The sequence below is a fragment of the Arvicola amphibius genome, chromosome 2 (genome assembly GCF_903992535.2).
Source record: "Arvicola amphibius chromosome 2, mArvAmp1.2, whole genome shotgun sequence".
Classification (NCBI taxonomy): Eukaryota; Metazoa; Chordata; class Mammalia; order Rodentia; family Cricetidae; genus Arvicola; species Arvicola amphibius.
In genome coordinates, this window is record NC_052048.2 from 87,004,352 (window position 1) to 87,023,631 (window position 19,280).

General features: G+C 40.7%; 1 pseudogene; it reads left to right on the top strand.

The window, feature by feature from the left end:
* The first annotated feature begins 496 nt into the window (after positions 1 to 496).
* On the top strand, positions 497 to 5,253 carry LOC121677084 (annotated as a pseudogene).
* Positions 5,254 to 19,280: the final 14,027 nt, after the last annotated feature.

Sequence of the window (19,280 nt, forward strand, 5' to 3'; positions counted from 1 at the left end):
GACTCTCTTGGGAGATTGGAGAGTACTAAAAGCCAGTGGTGTGAACTATTCTACAAACGTAAGGAGACAAACGCATTTGATTATCCTGATACACCTGATACACCATTTATGAGAGGCAACAGACTTGGTAACTCTGTATAAAGTTACCCAGCTATACTACTCTTGGGCATATATACTTGCTCAACTATGTTCATAGCAGCTTTATCTGTAATAGCCAGAAATTGGAAACAACCTAGATGCCCCTCTTACTAAGGAATGGTTAAAGAAAATGTGGTATATTTTCACGATGGAATATTACTCAGCTGTTAAAAACAAGGACACCAGAGAATTTGAAGATAAATGGATGGAACTAGAAAAAAAAATCATCCTGATTGAGGTAAACTAGACCAAGAAAGGCAAATATGGTGTGCACTCACTCATAAGTGGATATTAACTGTAAACTAATATCTATGCTACAACCCACAGACCCAAAGAGACTGGGTAACAAGGAGGGTTCATGGGGGAGCAATCAGATCTCCCAGAGAAGGGTAAACAGAAGAAATTTCATGAGTGGACTGATGGCAGGTGAGGATGGGAACACGAGTCATCGGAGTGCTGGGGCCGGGGACTGATGGCAGGTGCAGTTGGGAACACGAGTGATCAGAGTGCTGGGGCCGGGCGGGGCGAGGGGGGAACCTGGATGTCGCGGGAGAGTACTGAAAGAGACCACTGGAAAGGCAGGGCCTTTCAGGGTCAGGTAAAAACCTGGGATTCTCCCAGGAATCAACAAGGATGACCCCAGCTAAGACTCCCAGCAATAGCAGGCACGTAGCCTGAACTGGCCATCTCCCTTGACCAGATTGGTTCTTTCCCCAATTATCAGAGTCTTCATCCAGGATCTGATGGAAACAGATCCAGACCCACAGCCAGTCATTAGGCAGAGTAGTGGAGAATCCTGCAGAGGAGGAGGAGGAACAATTGGAGCCAGAGAGGACAAGGACATCACAAGAAAACCCACCAGGATCAACTTACATGGCTCATAGAGGCTCACAGAGACTGAACCGACAACCAGGGACCCTGCATGGGACTGACACAGGCCCTCTGCACATTTGTTACAGTTGTGTAGCTTGATCCTCTTGTGGGACTCCTAACAGCGGGAACAGGAGCTGCCTTTGACACTTTTACTGATTTTGGGACCCTGCTCCTCATACTGGGTTGCATTGCTCAGTCTTAATACATGGGGAAGTGCTTAGTCTTACTGCAACTTGATATGTCAAGTTTTGTTGATGCTCATGGGAGAGGTGCCCTTTCCTAAACAGAAACAGAGGAGGAGTGGACTGCGGGGTGGGAACAGAGCAGGAGTGGGGAGGGTGCCTGGTAGAAAAGGAGGGAGGGGAAACTGTGGGAGGGATGTAAAATAAATAATAAACTTATTTATTTTAAAAATTAAAAAAAGAATGGGATCCTGTAATGTGGAATGCAGATGTATGGGAGGACCCCAAGAAGCTCAGAACTTTGAATCCTCAGATTCCATGTTTTTGTTGTTGTTTTGTTTTGTTTTCAGGAAAGGATTTCAGATTGCGGCCCTAGCTGTCTTAGAACTCACTCTGTGGAACATCCTAGCCTCAAACTCAGAGATCCACCTGCCTCTGTCTCTCGATTAAAGGCATGTGCCACCACTGCCTAGCCAATCAGATTCTTAAGGGTTTATATCACTTGAGGAAGTAGGCTGTCTACACTCAACAGAAAATGTACGCACACTCCCAACCTCTAAAATATTGCCTTTTATGCCTTTGGGTGAGGAAACTGATCCTTCATTGTCTGCTAAATCAGCAGTGACTTTCTCCAAAGGAAAAGCCAGACGAGACGAGACTGTGTTCTTCAGGGCCCACCAACAGTGGCCTCTAGACCTATAACCAGATAGAAGACTAAGCAGTCTCCTAGAGGGGAGATAGGAAGTGTAGCCCAGGGGGAGGTTCACGACTCTACTAAAGAGCTTCAAGAGTTTGCTAACTCATCAAGCAGAAATCTAGGGAACATATGTGGGACTGAATTTTAAGAGTGTGGGATGAAGGCATAAGTCACAAACAATCCCACACCAGTTTGGAATTATGATTAATAGAATGGTTATTTATTTAAAAGGGAAAAACTTACAGATCACCATCCCAGCCAACAGCCCTCTGCACAATCAAGAAGGGAGCCTAGTCACCGGAAGCAGAGCCGGAAGCCAGAGCGTGAGTGGAGGGAAGTGGCCGCATTTGTAAAGAGAGAGACCACGCCCTAATGGGCTGGTATCTCAGTGGCTATTGGCTGAAGGAGCTAAAGGAGCTCCCGCAACAGTGGGAAAATGATGAAAGGAACATAAAACTGGATTAGGCTGAGTTTATTAATATGGGCCCACTGAATGGAAAGGCCAGGTTTAATGTGGAAGCTCTCATAATTTTAAAAAGTTATCAGAAGTTTGTTTGGATGAATCTCCCTTTAATTTTCCTATCTGGCCAGTACAGAAGACAGACGGATCATGGAGAAAGACAATTGACTGTTGAAAATCAATCAAGTAGTGACTTCAATTGCAGCTGCTGCACCAGATGTGGTGTCCTTATTTGAACATATTACTAAGCTATTAATCTAACAAATGCCTTTTTTGTGACCTGTCCACAAGGACCACCAGAAGCAACTTGCTTTATCTTTACAGTTTTACCTTAAGGATATATTAGCTCTCCAGCCCTGTGTCATATTTAGAAGGACTCTTGATCATCTGTCTCTTCCTACAAAATATCACATCGATTCACTATATTGATGACATTATGCTGATTGGACCAAATGAACAGGAGATAGCAACCATTTTGGACTCATTGGTAACACATATGAACATCAGAGGATGGAAAATAAGTCCAAACAAAATTTAAGGACCTTTTACCTCAGTGAAATCCTTAGGAGTCCAGTGGTGTGAGGCATGCAAAGATATTCTTTCTAAGGAGAAGGCTAAGTTAGTGTACCTGGCTCCTCCCACAACCAGGAAAGAAGTACAACATTTAATGGGCCTGTTTGGATTCTGGTGACAGCACATTCCTTACTTGGGTGTATTACTCTAGTCCACACACCAACTGACTTGGAAAGCTGCTCATTTGGTGGGGGGCAGCTAAAACAAGAGAAGGCTCTTCAACAGGTCCAGGGTGCTGTGTAGGCTGATCTACTACTTGAATCATGATCCAGCAGATGCAATGGTACTTGTGTCAGTGGCAGATAGGGATGATTTTCGGAGCCTTAGGCAGGGCCTTATTGGTGAGTCACAGAAGGGACCTTTGGGATTGTAGAGTAAGGATCTGCCATCATCTTCAGACAACTGTTCTCTCCTTGAAAGACAGGTCTTGACCTGCTATTGGGTCTTAGTGGAAACTGAAAATTTACCAATGGGCCACTAAGTTACCCTGCAACCCAAGCTGCCATCATGAGCCGGGTGTTATCTGACTCATCAAGTCATAAAGTAGGATCTGCACAGCAGCAATCTACTATCAGATAGAACTGGTTGGACCCAAGAAGGTCCTGAGTGCACAAGCAAGTTACAAGAACAAGTTGCACAAATGCCTGTGGTTTCTACTTCTGTTACAATACTGTCTCCTTCCAAGAAGGCACCTATAGTTTCATGGAGTGATCCCTTTCATCAGCTGCCTAAGGAAGAGACTAGGGCCTCTTTTACTGATGGTTCCATACATTATGCAGGCATCACCTAGAAGGACAACCCTAAAAGACACTGGTGTAGAGAAATCTTCACAGTGGGCAGAACTTCCAGCAGTGCTCAGTCATATGTTTTGTTTGGGAGGAGAAATGGCCAGATGTGTGACTGTTCACTGATTCATGGGCTGTAGCCAATAGACTAGATGGATAGTCAGGGACACAAAAAGAGCATGATTGGAAAAATGGGTGAAAAGACATCTGGGTAAGTATGTAGATGGATCTGTCCAAATGGAGGAAGGATATGAAGATACTTGTGTCCCAACAAAAGGTGACTTCAGCTGAGGAGGCATTCGGTAATGGCATAGATAGGGACAGTCAGCCTCTTTCCCCAGCCATTACTGTCACTGTTCAATGGGCCCATAAGCAAAGTGACCACGGTAACAGAGATGGGGGTTATGCATAGGCTTGGCAACATGAACTTCCACTCACCAAGACTGACCTGGCTACAGTGCTGTTGAGTGCCAGATTTGTCAACAGTAGAGACTAACACTGAGCCCCAGATATGGCACCATCCCCTGGGGTGACCAACAAGTGACCTGGAAGGAGGTTGACCACTTCCTCCATGGAAAGAACAACACTTTGACCTTTCTGGAGTAGATACTTAACCTGGTTATGGATTTGCCTTCACTGCATGTAATAGTTCTGCCAAACCATCATACGGGGACATACAGGATGCTTTATCTACTCTCATGGTATTTCACACAGAATTGCTTCTGACCAAGGAACTTACTTCACAGTCAGTCAGAGAAGTGCAGCAGTGGGCCCATAATCACGGAATCCTCTGGTCTTCCCATTGTCCTCACCACCGTGAAGCAGCGCACCTGATAGAAAGATGGAATGAACTATTGAACAAACAGTTACAGAGCCAATTAGGTGACAGGAACCTGGAGGGCTGGGGCAGAGTTCTCCAAAAAGCAGCATATACTTTGAATCAACATCCAAAGTATAACATGTTTCTCCCATAGCCAGGATCCGTGAGTTCAGGAATCAAAAGGGGGAAAGGGCACTCACTGTCGCCCCTAATGACCCACTAGGAACATTTTTGCTTCCTGTTTTCCATGTCCTTAAGCTCTGCTGGCCTAGAAATTTTGGTTCCAGTGCTCCTGCCAGGAGTCACAATAAACCTGCCATGGATCAGGAAGCTCAGATTTCTCCCTAGCCACCTTGGACTTCTGATGCCCTTAAGCCAACAGGCTAAGAAAGGAATGACAGTGTCAGGATCCAGATTGTCAAGTGGATTGATTCTTCTTCCACAATGGAGGTAAGAGAGATTATGTCTGGAGTACAGGAGATCCTTTAAGACATCTCTTGGTGCCACCATGCCCTATGATTAAAGTCAACAGGAAATGACAACAGCCTAATCCAGACAGGATGACAAAGGGCACAGACCCTTCGGGAATGAAGGTATGGATCACTCCTCCCAGTAAAGAGCCAAGACCTGCTGAGTGTGAAGAAAATATAGAATTTGTAATAGAGGAAGGCAGCCACAAATACCAGCTAAGACTATGAAACCAGTTGCAGAAATGAGGATTATAACTGACAGGAAAGTTTCTGCTGTATTTTGTTAAAATGTGCTTACCCAGATATATAGATATTTGTGTTTTCTTTCTTCAGTTTCTTTACCATGTAATGTAATATAAATTAAGAGATTATCCAGGGTTATATGTAAGTGTGGGATACTAAAAGAATGTCCCTCAAGGAACATTGCGACCTATTCTAAATTCATAATATATTTGCAGTTGTATGAGCGATAGTGACAACATGGTAGGCATAATGATGATGACCTGGTTTTATATATATAACCATATATATATATATATATATATATATATATATATATATATATATATATAAAAACATATATATATATATAACCATATATATATATATAATTTGTTTATGATTGTATGTGGGATAGCTATATCATGTTTAGGGATAATTATGGCCTATATGTTGTTTTAGTTTATAAACTAAGCATGACATAAGGAAAGAGTATTGAATGTCAAGTTGACAAGGGGTGGACTTGAGATGGCTATTTTTGATTGTCATCTTTACTACATCTAGAATTAACAAAAACCCAAATGACTGAGCATACTCGTGAGGGATTTTTTCTTAATTAAATCATTTGAAATGGGAAGCCCCACTTCTAATTCAGATCCTTAAGACAGGAGTATAAACTTCTACTCCAGGTCTTTTGAGGTAGGAAGATCCAACTTTAATTTGACCCACACCTTCTAATAGAAGACCATTTAAAGGACATTGAAGAAGAAAGCTCTCTCTCTTTGCCTGCTTGTTCTTACCTTTGCTACCATGCCCATTCCTTCACTGGCATTCAAGCCTACTTTTTGGGGATTCTGGCAAATACTGAAGACCAGCTGAGACATACGGCCTCAAGGAATGGCAACTACTGTATTCTTGAACCTTTCACTCATAGGCAGCCATTGTTGGATTAGCTGGACCATAGCTTGTAAGTCATTCTAATAAGCCCCCTTTCTAAAGAGAGACAGAGATTCATTCTATAACTTCTGTTACTCTAGAGAACCCCAACTAAAACAATTATCATTTGGCCTTTGTCTCCTGACACTCCTCAAATTCTTAATTCTGCATAAATCTTCGCACAGGGATTTTCATGAGCATCTGATGAGAAAGACACTAAAGATAGGAGGCATTTGTTTCTTCCAACTATTAGTGTGGAGGTGTCAGGGGGGAATACTTCAGGATCTTTAGTGGCCTCATAGGGAAGCCCAACAAATGTACCTCTTTCTTGGGTCAGAAGTGTTGACTCAAAACCACAGCTCTAATCCTAAATGGAATAAGAGATAGTTTATTCTGGAGCCATTTTGGGTGACCATGGACCATGAACATAGTTTTAGGTTACCCAAAATTCCATGTTCTAATTTGTTTCATGAATTATTACAGTTTTATTGAACAAAGACAGTCAAAAATTAAGATGAGTTTAAAATACACTGGAGGGTACGTCAGGGTAGTAGTTAAATGGAAATGGGGAAATCTATTTTGTAGGCCCAAGATACTACTTGATGGCCTTCTTAGCCTTGGGGTTGGTAGAAAATAGTGGCCTGGTAAATTAATAAATTCTAAAAAGTTTTTATCCATTATTCACAAGATGCTAGTTTTTTTTTAAATATTTATTTATTTATTTATTTATTTATTATGTATACAATATTCTGTCTGTGTGTATGCCTGCATGCCAGAAGAGGGCACCAGACCCCATTAGAGATGGTTGTGAGCCACCATGTGGTTGCTGGGAATCGAACTCAGGACCTTTGGAAGAGCAGGCAATGCTCTTAACCTCTGAGCCATCTCTCCAGCCCCACAAGATGCTAGTTTTGATATTAAGGTGAGACTAGAACTAACCCAAGATAAAATAATTAGTGTCCAGACCTGCGGTATTCCAGTCTTGCCCCAGAACATATTATTTGTTAAATATTATAACAACCCTCATAGCTAAGCAGCTCATTCCTAGGATCTGGTGTAGAGGAGTCTGAGGAGGCCAGGACAGCAGTCTTCAAGAGAGAGGAATAACTGGGAAAGGCCATTAAGACACAAAATCCTCGATCGTATCAAAACAATTAGCTCATGATCTGGATCCGAGAGTTTTTTATCCTCTGTATCTGATGTAACACTTACATGTGAGCTAGGATGACTAAGCCTAAACCTGAGTAATCAAGAACACAGTGTGGCCTAGTGGAGTGAAGGTAGCAAATGAGGAAAGATGGGCTTAAAATAACTTACATATTTTAGCTAGACTGACTATATTTCCCCCTGTGTTTATAGTTACTTGTGCTGCTTAAGCTACCTTACTTATATTTAAGTGGTTAGAAATAAAATTTTTGAAGGCATCATTGCAGTATTGCCCCCCCCTTTGATTTTTAAAATACAAAAATTATTTAATAAATGTTTAAAATCCTGGCTAATTGTACTATAGAATATTGTAGATGTTAATTAAAGCTTAAAACATCAGTAATTAGGCACGAAACAATATGGATGTTGTTATTATTAAAGATTATTACCTTTTTTGTTTTATTTCAAGACTTTGGTTATGTCTTAGTTAGGGTTTCAGTTGCTGTGATGAAACCATGACCCAAACGCAAATTGCGGAGGAAAGAGTTGATTCAACTTACACTTCCACATTTTCTAGTTCATCGTGAAGGAAGGGAGTCAAGACAGGAACTCAAACAGGGCAGGACCCTGGAGGCAGGAGCTGATGCAGAGGTCGTGGAGGAGAGCTGCTAAGTGACTTGCTTTCCTCTGGTTTGCTCAGCCTTCTTTTTTAAAGAACCCAGGAACAGCAGCCCAGGGTTGGCACCACTTACCATAGGCTGGGCCCACCCCCATTGATCACTAATTGAGAAAATGCCTACAGCTGGATCTCATGGAGGCATTTCCTCAACTGAGTCTCCTTCCTCTCTGATGATTCTAGCTTGTGTCAAGTTGATCAGCCAGTATGGGTTATCTCCAGTAAAGTAAAAAGAATTGAAGTTTGATTTAAAAATTAGATTTTTTTATTTTATTAAAATTATATATATATTTATAAAGATAATGAAAAAAACTTGACTCTTTTAAATGTTGGTTTTAAATAAGCTAGGGTTTAGGGTAAGCAAATATTCATAACAAGAAGGTGTGTCAAATGAAAGGACATAATATCTTCATTGGTAACTTCTCTAAGACAAAGTTTGCTTTATCACTTAAAATATATCAGTGAAAAATTTAAATATCATAAAAATTTTAAATCTAATTGCACAGGTATCAAAGGAACAAAATGGTTACTTGGGGTACTCCATTGTCAGGAGCACCTGAGATAAGCGTCACCCAGCAATCTTGAAGTTCACATGAATGTGCTCTTACATAATGTGAGAAGGTTCGTGGCCTCCCAGGAGTGGGTTAAAAAGAGCTGGATGCAGTCTTTTAATAAGAATGGAATCTTTGTTTTGATGTCATTTTTTCTCTTTTAACTGATGAAATCATGTTTTTTTATCTTTGAGAAAAGCTATAATTTTGAATTTTAGTAACTAAAGTTAGTAACTAAAGTTAAAGGTCTTTAACAATATTAGTTTTCACTATTAGTTTATCAATAGACCAAGCTTTATAAACAGATTTAAATATTTGTCCATTAAAATGTTTTATAATTACTATGTAATTTAGTAAGAATATTCTAAGTAATGTTGACATAAAAACTACAATCCTCATCTTAAAGGGAATAAGAGACAATTTATTCTAGAGCCATATTGAGTGACCATAGCTTGAGAACACTGATCTAGGTTACCCCAAATTCCATGTGCCGATGTGGAAGCAGTTTCACGAAGCTTTTGTAGTTTTACAGAGCAGAAAAAGTCATAAATCAAAACAAGTATAAAATACTTTGGTGGGGATTGCAGAGGCAGGTACAGCGACATGGGGGAGCTATTCTATAGGCCAACAGGCTCTCTGATAACATTCTTAGCGTTAGAATTGGCTGCAGTTAGTGGTGTGCTAAGTCAGTAGGATCTAAGATGTTTTTTATTTCTTATCACAAGATGTTGGTTGCAATACTGGGTGGGGTAATGAATGGCTGTTCCAGGAAGCTAACACTGTGCCAGATAAGACAGCCTCTGAAACTGCAAAATTCCAATCTGAAATTTCAATTGGTCCATCAGTCTGCAGACACAAACTCCTTTCAGGAATTTTTCATTCATAGTTTACGAAACAGATATTTCTCAGGAATTTTGGCCCACAGTAGGCATCACTCTCTAAACAGATTTTTTTTTTTTTGTTAAAGCGGCAACCATTCAAAATTCAAATGCTTTGTCCAGTGAGAAAACATTTTAAAAAGCTAAAATTTAATCATAGGTTTTAAGACTTCATTTAGAAAAAGGATACTAGCTGTCGGTTTGCTGTAAATAGCTTTTATTATATTTAGGAATGACCCTTGTATCCCTAATCTCTCCAAGACCTTTATCATAAAAGGGTGCTGAATTTTGTCAAATGCTTTTTCAGCATCTAATGAGATGACCATATGGTTTTTTTCCTTCAGTTTGTTTATATGATGGATTACATTAATAGATTTTCGTATGTTGAACCAGCCCTGCATCTCTGGGATGAAGCCTACTTGATTGTAATGGATAATTTTTCTAATGTGTTCTTGGATTCGGTTTGCCAGTATTTTATTGAGAATTTTTGCGTCCATGTTCATGAGTGAGATTGGCCTGTAATTCTCTTTCTTGGTTGAGTCTTTGTGTGGTTTAGGTAAATTCAGGAACACGACAAGGCTGTCCACTCTCTCCTTATCTCTTCAATATAGTGCTTGAAGTTCTAGCAATAGCAATAAGACAACATAAGGGAATCAAGGGGATCCAATTTGGAAAGGAAGAAGTTAAACTTTCATTATTTGCAGATGATATGATAGTATACATAAGCGACCCCAAAAACTCCACCAAAGAACTCCTACAGCTGATAAACTCCTTCAGTAACGTGGCAGGATACAAGATCAACTCCAAAAAATCAGTCGCCCTCCTATACACAAAGGATAAGGAAGCAGAGAGGGAAATCAGAGAAGTATCACCTTTCACAATAGCCACAAATAGCATAAGATATCTGGGAGTATCGCTAACCAAGGAAGTGAAGGATTTATATGACAAGAACTTTAAGTCTTTGAAGAAAGAAATTGAAGAGGATACCAGAAAATGGAAGGATCTCCCCTGCTCGTGGATTGGGAGGATCAACATAGTAAAAATGGCAATTCTACCAAAAGCAATCTATAGATTCAATGCAATCCCAATCAAGGTCCCATTAAAATTCTTCACAGAGATTGAGAAGACAATAATCAACTTTATATGGAAAAACAAGAAACCCAGGATAGCCAAAAAAATCTTATACAATAAAGGTACTTCTGGAGGCATTACCATCCCTGACTTCAAACTCTATTACAGAGCTACAGTATTGAAAACGGCTTGGTATTGGCATAAGAACAGAGAAGTTGACCAATGGAATCGTATAGAAGACCCGGATCTTAAACCACAAACCTATGAACACCTGATTTTTGATAAAGGAGCCAAAAGTACACAATGGAAAAAAGAGGGCATCTTCAACAAATGGTGCTGGCATAACTGGATGTCAACCTGTAGAAGAATGAAAGTAGATCCATATCTATCACCATGCACAAAACTCAAGTCCAAATGGATTAAAGACCTCAATATTAATTTGAACACATTGAGATTGATAGAGGAGAAAGTGGGAAGTACTCTACAACAAATGGGCACAGGGAACCGTTTCCTATGCATAACCCCAGCTGCACAGACTTTAAGGGCAACATTGAATAAATGGGACCTCCTGAAGTTGAGCAGCTTCTGTAAAGCAAAGGACATTGTCACTAAGACACAAAGGCAGCCTACTGACTGGGAAAAGATCTTCACCAACCCTGCAACTGACAAAGGTCTGATCTCTAAAATATATAAGGAACTCAAGAGACTAGACGGTAAAATGCCAATTAACCCAATTAAAAAATGGGGCGATGAACTGAACAGAGAATTCTCAACAGAAGAAGTTCGAATGGCCAAAAGACACTTAAGGTCATGCTCAACCTCCCTAGCTATCAGGGAAATGCAAATCAAAACAACTTTGAGATATCATCTCACACCTGTCAGATTGGCTAAAATCCAAAACACCAATAATAACCTTTGCTGGAGAGGTTGTGGGGTAAGGGGCACACTCATCCATTGCTGGTGGGAATGCAAACTTGTGCAACCACTTTGGAAAGCAGTGTGGCGGTTTCTCAGGAAATTCGGGATCAACCTACCCCAGGACCCAGCAATTCCACTATTGGGAATCTACCCAAGAGATGCCCAATCATACAACAAAAGCATATGCTCATCTATGTTCATAGCAGCATTATTTGTAATAGCCAGATCCTGGAGACAGCCTAGATGCCCTTCAGTGGAAGAATGGATGAAGAAACTGTGGAATATATACATGCTAGAATACTACTCAGCGGTAAAAAACAATGACATCTTGAATTTTGCAGGCAAATGGATGGAAATAGAAAACACTATTCTGAGTGAGGTAACCCAGACCCATAAAGATGAACATGGGATGTACTCACTCATATTCGGTTTCTAGCCATGATTATAGGACATCGAGCCTATAAGTTTGGGATCCTTGAGAAGATAATAAGAAGGTGAACTCCCAAAAAAGATATAGTAATCCTCCTGGATATTGGAAGTAGACACGATCGCCAGGCAAAATTGGGAACTTGAGGGTTGGGCAAGACTGGGCCAAGGGAAGATGGGGAGAGAAAAGTGTGAAGGGGAGAGCGGGGGGAGCTCGGAGGAATGGGGTGCTTGGGATATAGGAAGGGTGGATATGAGAGCAGTGAAGCATATATCTGAATTTAAGGAGCTACCTGAGGGTTGTCAAGAGACTTGACCCTAGAGGGGTTCCCAGGTTTCCAGGGAGACGCCCCCAGTTAGTTCCTTGGGCAGCTGAGGAGAGGGAGCCTGAAAAGGCCAGTTCCTATAGCCATACTGATGAATTTCTTGCATATCACCATAGAACCTCCACCTGACGATAGATGAAGAAAATGACAGAGCCCCACCTTGGAGCACCGGACTGAGCTCCCAAGGTCCTGATGAGGAGCAGAAGGAGAGAGAACATGAGAAAGAAAGTCAGGACCGTGAGGGAACCTCCAGCTGGCGACAGATGGGGAAGGTGACTGAGCCCCACATTGGAGCACTGGACTGAGCTCCCAAGGTCCCGATGAGGAGCAGAAGGAGCGAGAACATGAGGGAGAAAGTCAGGAACGAGAGGGGTGCGTTCACTCACGGAGACGGTGGGACAGAACTAATGGGAGATCACCAACTCCAGTTGGAATGGGACTGATGGATCATGCGACCAAACCCGTCTCTCTGAGTGTGGCCAACAGCGGGGGCTGACTGAGAAGCAAAGGACAATGGCTCTGGGCTCGGATTCTTCTTCATGGACGGGCTCTGTGGGAGCCTTCTCAGCTTGGTCGATCACCTTCCTGGACCTGGGGGGAGTTGGGAGGACCTTGGTCTTAGCATAGAGTGGGGAACCCTGATGGCTCCTTGGCCTTGAGAGGGAGGGAGGGGAGGTATGGGTGGAGGGGAGGGGAGGGAAGGGGCAGAAGGAGGGGAGAGAAAGGGGAGAAGGAGGGGAGGGAGGGGGGAGGAGGAGGGAAGGAGATGGAAATTTTTAAATATAAAAAAAAAATAAACCATGAGGAAAAAAAAAAAAAGAAAAAGGATACTAAATGTCTCTCTCTCTCTCTCTCTCTCACACACACACACACACACACAATATACAGTCCCTTGAATGTATACCAATTATAGAGATAAGCACATTCGCACATTTTTTCTTAACTAAATTTAAGTTAATTACTTGTTAAAGATTTAAGTTATTGTTACCTTTGCTGTGGGACAATGGTCTATACCCTGTCAATTGTATTTTAATAAATGCTGACTGGCCAATAAGCCAGGTAGGAAAACCAGGCAGGAAGTAGAGAGAGAGCAATGAGATCAAAACACTGGGAGGAGGAAAGCTCATTACCGCAACTGTGACCCAACCACAGAAGAAGCAAGACGTGACTACCTCGCCAGAGAAGGTACAGAGCCACGTGGCTAATATAGACAAGAATAATGGACTAATATAAGTTACAAGAGTTAATAAGAAGTCTGAGCTACTATGCTTATCAGTTTATAACTAATGTAGACCTCTGTGTCATTTCTTTGGGACTTAACGACTGTGGGAACCAGGCAGGACAAGGACCAGATGGGGGAAAAAAACCTCGGTCAACATACCTTGAAATGATTGTTTTGCTAAAAAGCATTTGCTTTTATTAGTATTTATGAAGCAACCAAAGTTTTCCATTTATGGCTTTATTATTTCAACTTTTTTAAATGAATAGTAATATCTTTATTTTAACTCTTCTTTTTGTTTTTATTGCACTACACATTTTTATCAATGTATAGTATGATCATTTTTATTTTAAAATGAAAAACAAAGATGAAAAACTGCAAAGTACCTCCTTGTGCTATACCACATTAAGCTACTCTGTAAACTCTTACATGTATTTATAAGCCTCAAAGTAGGTTTTTAAAATGACAAAAAAATTCTTAGGGTGTTTGCTTACATAGACCTTGCTAATATAAGGATCTTGAAAGCCCTGTTTAGTTAAAAAAAATCCTTAAAGTGATTAAAATGTTTGTGTTTATATACATATTTACATATATATGAAACATATTTTTAAAAAGCACAGACATAAATTATCTTCTTAATCTTTGAGACAGAGTTTAGCATCTCAAGGGAAGACAATTATTCATAAGGAAGAACACATCCTGTATAAATACAGCAACCATCTCTTAGAGTTAATTTATGTTCTCACAATAGAGACTATGTTGTTGAACCGGCACTGGGATAAGGTTCAAGGAGAACATCTTGACCATTTGACCGGGCTTGTGTAAGTATGTATATCTTGTTCTTAAAAGCTGATTTAAGATTTTTAATTTAAAAACTCAAGTTAATTGTCCCCCAAAGAAATGTAGAATGATTAGCCATCTCTATCTTACCTATGTGCTCACGTTGATTAAATATACCTTTTGTCTTTTATCATTATTTTGTTCCTTCAAATATTAGTTTTACTATGATCCAAAATAAATCTGGGTCAAGAAAACAACTTTAGTTTATATGAGCACTTACTCATATAAACTAAGCCAATTTGGCACTACATATATTATAAAAAAAAAAAAAAAAAACATAGGACTTTGTCAAGCAGGCAAGCTAAGCCAGTTAGGAGGCAGCAAATGTTTTCCTTATTTCCCCAAATACTTGCAAGTTAATAATTGTCACACATTAAATGGCTAGAATACCAGACTGCAGTTTATCTCCAAACATTTCCTTCTTGGATACCTTCTGTGATGCTGTTCTTGGTTATCAACCTGACTACACCTGGAATTAACTAAATCCCAAAAATGTCTGGGCACTGTAGCACAAATTCTAATTGGTCTTAATAAACAAAACCTGGAGTCGTATATTGGGGGTGAAAGTTTAAGGATCAGAGAAGCAGTGCAGCCACCACAGAGACCTTTTACCTCTATTGATGCTTAGAACAAAGGGGCAATCCTGACCTCAGACTGTCTCCTCAGATTGCATCCTCAGACTGCAGGGTCAACCCTCAGACTACAGTGAGTTCTCGTCTCTACCCTCCTTATATTTTTCTCTCTGCCCAGCCATATCGCTTCTGTCTCCACCTCCCTAGTGTTGGAATTAAAGGCATTGAACTCCCAAGTACTGGGAATAAAGGTGTGAGCCACCATCGCCTGGCCTCTAGTGGCTTAGATCTGCACTCTGATCTTCAGGCAAGCTCTATTTGTTAAAACACAAACAAAAATATTACTACAGGGCACAACTGTGAGGAATCTTTTTTCTTATTTGGATCATTTGAAGTGAGAAGATGAACTCTAATTTGGATCTTTGAAGTCGGAAGCCCCACCTTTAAACTGGACCTTTCCTTCTGTTGACAGTATACATAAAGCACATGAAGAAGGAAGCTCTCTCATTTTGTTTCCTCCCTCTCTCACTAGTAAATGCATTCCTTCACTGTCGTTAGAGCCTACTTCTTCAGGATTCCATTGTATACTGGAAGACCAACTGAGACATTCTGCCTCGTGGAATGAACAACTACTCAATTCTTGGAACTTCCATACATAGGCAACCATTGTTGGACTAGCTGGGTCACAGAGAGGAGAGAGAGAGAGAGAGAGAGAGAGAGAGAGAGAGAGAGACAGAGAGAGAGACAAAGAGAGAGACAGAGAGACAGAGAGACAGAGACAGAGAGACAAAGAGAGAGACAGACAGAGAGACAGAGACAGAGAGAGACACAGAGACAGAGACAGAGAGAGATTCATTCTCTAAGTTCTGCTACTCTAGAGAACTCTGACCGATACAACTTCTTACACACACACACACACACACACACACACACACACACACACACTCACACAAACACATACACATGTTTTTCCTGAAAGATTACCTGTCTATGTTAGCTAGAAAATATATGTTTTGGGTCAGTTTTATGTGCTACTTTTATGTTGTCAAAGGCTGCTCATTCATTTCCCAGCTTCCCAGAGCCAAAATAATCACACAGAAATGATATTAAAGCACTGCTTGGCCTATTAGCTCAGACTTCTTATTAACTCTTAAGTCTTAACCTAACCCATTTCTATTAATCTGTGTATCACCACATGGCTGTGGCCTATCCATAAGGCTCCACCCAGCATCTGTTTCCTTTGGCAGCTACAAGGCGTCTCCTCACCTCCACCTACTTTTCTCATCTATCTCTAATTGTAATTCCTGCCTTGCTCTATTCTGCCCTGTCATAGGCCCAAAGTAGCTTCTTTATTAACCAATGATAATAAAACATATTCACAGCATACAGAGCAGAATCCCAAAGCCCCTCTCCTTTTATGTCTAAATAAAAAGGAAGGTTTTAACTTTAACATAGTAAATTTACTTATAACAAAAGAGGTGTTGAGCAAGAATTATAGTTACAATATTTATATCTATTTTATCTTTTATCATAACTAAGGAAAACTACAATTATAATCATTTATTCTTCAAGTCCAACAGAGACCCCAGAAGGATAAAATATTACCTAAGTTAACAGGAACTGCATTGTAAACAACTTCTAAAACTTTAGAATTAACAAAGATATCTTGCTGTCTGGACAGTTACCCAAAGTTCTTCTGTAACATTGGGACATCTATCTTCAGGCTACAGGCCCATAGTATCTGTCAGACTTTCCCATAAAGCAAGAAATTTGAAGGTCTGCTTTGCCTTGTAATAGAAAAATTCATCAAATGCTTTCTTTTGTGCCCTACAAAATGCCTGGCAGACTCTTTCATGAAGACAGGAGCCCTGAAGGACTGTCTCACCTTTAGGCAAGTTCAGCAGTCATTTTTCTGTGGGTGCTGCATGCTCAGATCATACAGCATACCATCAAGCAGTTCAGGCAATAACTAAGACAATTCCATAACGTGCCTCTTCAATATCGTCTTGAAGAAGATTGGTACTGTCAGGAGCAGATGTGTCTTGTTGTTGAGAAAAGTCTAAGTTCTTAACAAATTTAAATTTCATATTCTGTAAGTCTTTGAAAGCTTTGAAGAATACCTACCAATTTAAATATATCCTTATACATCTACAAAACCTAACATGACTTCAAGCTTGACTGTTATAGATGACTATTAACCTGTATTTCTTAGTTACACATCACATTTTTAAATGAGCTGCACAAACACAATAACTTAATCAAGAGCAGAAAGATACATATAACAAAATTGACCTTAAGTTTGTATCAATAAACCAAGATATCATAATAAATCAATACCAATAAAAATATTTATCTCTATATCATATCCCCCTTTAAATGAAAACAAACATTTATATAAACAATATTTGGGAATTTGGGTGTCATTCTTTTCAAACTGCTTCCTGCTTTTTGTTGAGCAAAGCACTTTTGGGGGCTCACAGATATCTTTCGGGAGGTTTTGGTCCATCAAACCACATCAGTCTAGAAGGAATTCACAGATTTTCATCCTCTATGAAAACAAAAGCAGAACCTCTTTTTCAAAGCAACATATCCCTAGACCCAAATTTTGAAGTCAAAATATCTTTTTTTCCTTTTTTATTATTTATTTTTTTATTTTAAAATTAAAAATTTCCATCTCCTCCCCTCCTCCCAGTTCCCTACCCTCCCCTCCACCCACACCCCCACTCCCTCCCAATCCAGGCCAAAGAGCAGTCAGGGTTCCCTACACTATGGGAAGTCCAAGGTCCTCCCAATTCCCCCCAGATCCAGGAAGGTGAGCATCCAAACTGACAAGGCTCCCACAGAGCCCGTCCATGCAGTAGAATCAAAGCCCAGCACCCTTGTCCTTGGCTTCTCAGTCAGCCTCCACTGTCAGCCACGTACAAAGAGTCCGGTTTGATCACATGCTCCATCAGTCCCATTCCAGCTGGCCTTGGTGATCTCCCATTATATCTGTCCCACCATCTCAGTGGGTGAATGCACCCCTCACGGTCCTGGCTTCCTTGCTCATGTTCTCCCTCCTTCTGCTCCTCATTAGGACCTTGGGAGCGAAGTCCAGTGCTCCAATGTGGGTCTCTGTCTCTATCTCCATCCATCACCAGATGAAGGTTCTATGGTAGTATGCAAGATAATCATCAGTGTGGCTACAGGACAAGGCCAGTTCAGGTACCCTTTCCTCTGCTGCCCAAGAAACAAGCTGGGGACATCTCCTTGGACACTTGGGAGCCCCTCTAAAGTCAAGTCTCTTGCCAACCCTAAAATGGCTCTTGTAATTAAGATATATACTTCCCTGCTCCCATATATCCCCTCCTCCATCCCAACCATCCCATTCCCTAAAGCTTTCCTCATCCTCTCTTTCTCCCTTCTTTTCCCCCATCTCCCCTTATCCCCACCTCACCCCCACCCCCGTGCTCCCAACCCCTGCCAGGCAATTTTGTCAATTTCCAATATCCAGGAAGATAACAATATGTTTTTCTTTGGGTTCACCTTCTTATTTAGCTTCTCTAGGATCATGAATTCTAGGCTCTATGTCTTTATTTATGGCTAGGATCCACTTATGAGTGAGTACATACCATATTCCTCTTTTTTGGTCTAGGTTACCTCACTCAGGATGGTGTTTTCTATTTCCATCCATTTGCATGCAAAATTCAAGATGTCATTGTTTTTTTCCACTGAGTAGTACTCTAAAGTGTATATGAGCCACACCTTCTTTATCCATTCTTCTATTGAGGGGCACCTAGGTTGTTTCCAGGTTCTGACTATTACAAATAGTGCTGCTATAAACATAGTTGAACAAATACTTTTGTAGTATGATTGGGCCTCTCTTGGGTATATTCCCAAGAGTGGAATTGCTGGATCCTGAGGTGGGTTTACTCCCAGTTTCCTGAGAAACCACCACACTGATTTCCAAAGTGGTTGCACAAGTTTGCATTCACACCAACAATGGATGAGTGTTCCCCTTACTCCACATCCTCTCCAGCATAGGCTCTCATTGGTGTTTTTGATTTTAGCCATTCTGACAGGTGTAAGATGGTATCTTAGAGTTGTTTTGATTTGCATTTCCCTAATCACTAAGGAGGTTGAACATGACCTTAAGTGTCTTTTGGCCATTTGAACTTCTTCTGTTGAGAATTCTCTGTTCAGTTCAATGCCCCATTTTTTAATTGGGTTAATTAGCATTTTAAAGTCTAGTTTCTTGAGTTCTTTATATATTTTGGAGATCAGACCTTTGTCTCTTGTGGGGTTGGTGAATATCTTCTCCCAGTCAGTAGGTTGCCTTTTTGTCTTAATGACAGTGTCCTTTGCTTTACAGAAGCTTCTCAGTTTCAGGAGGTCCCATTTATTCATTGTTGCTCTTATTGTCTGTGCTGCTGGGGTTCTACGTAGGAGCTGGTCTCCTGTGCCCATGTGTTGTAGACTACTTTCTACACTATCAGATTCAGTGTGGTCAGATTAATATTGAGGT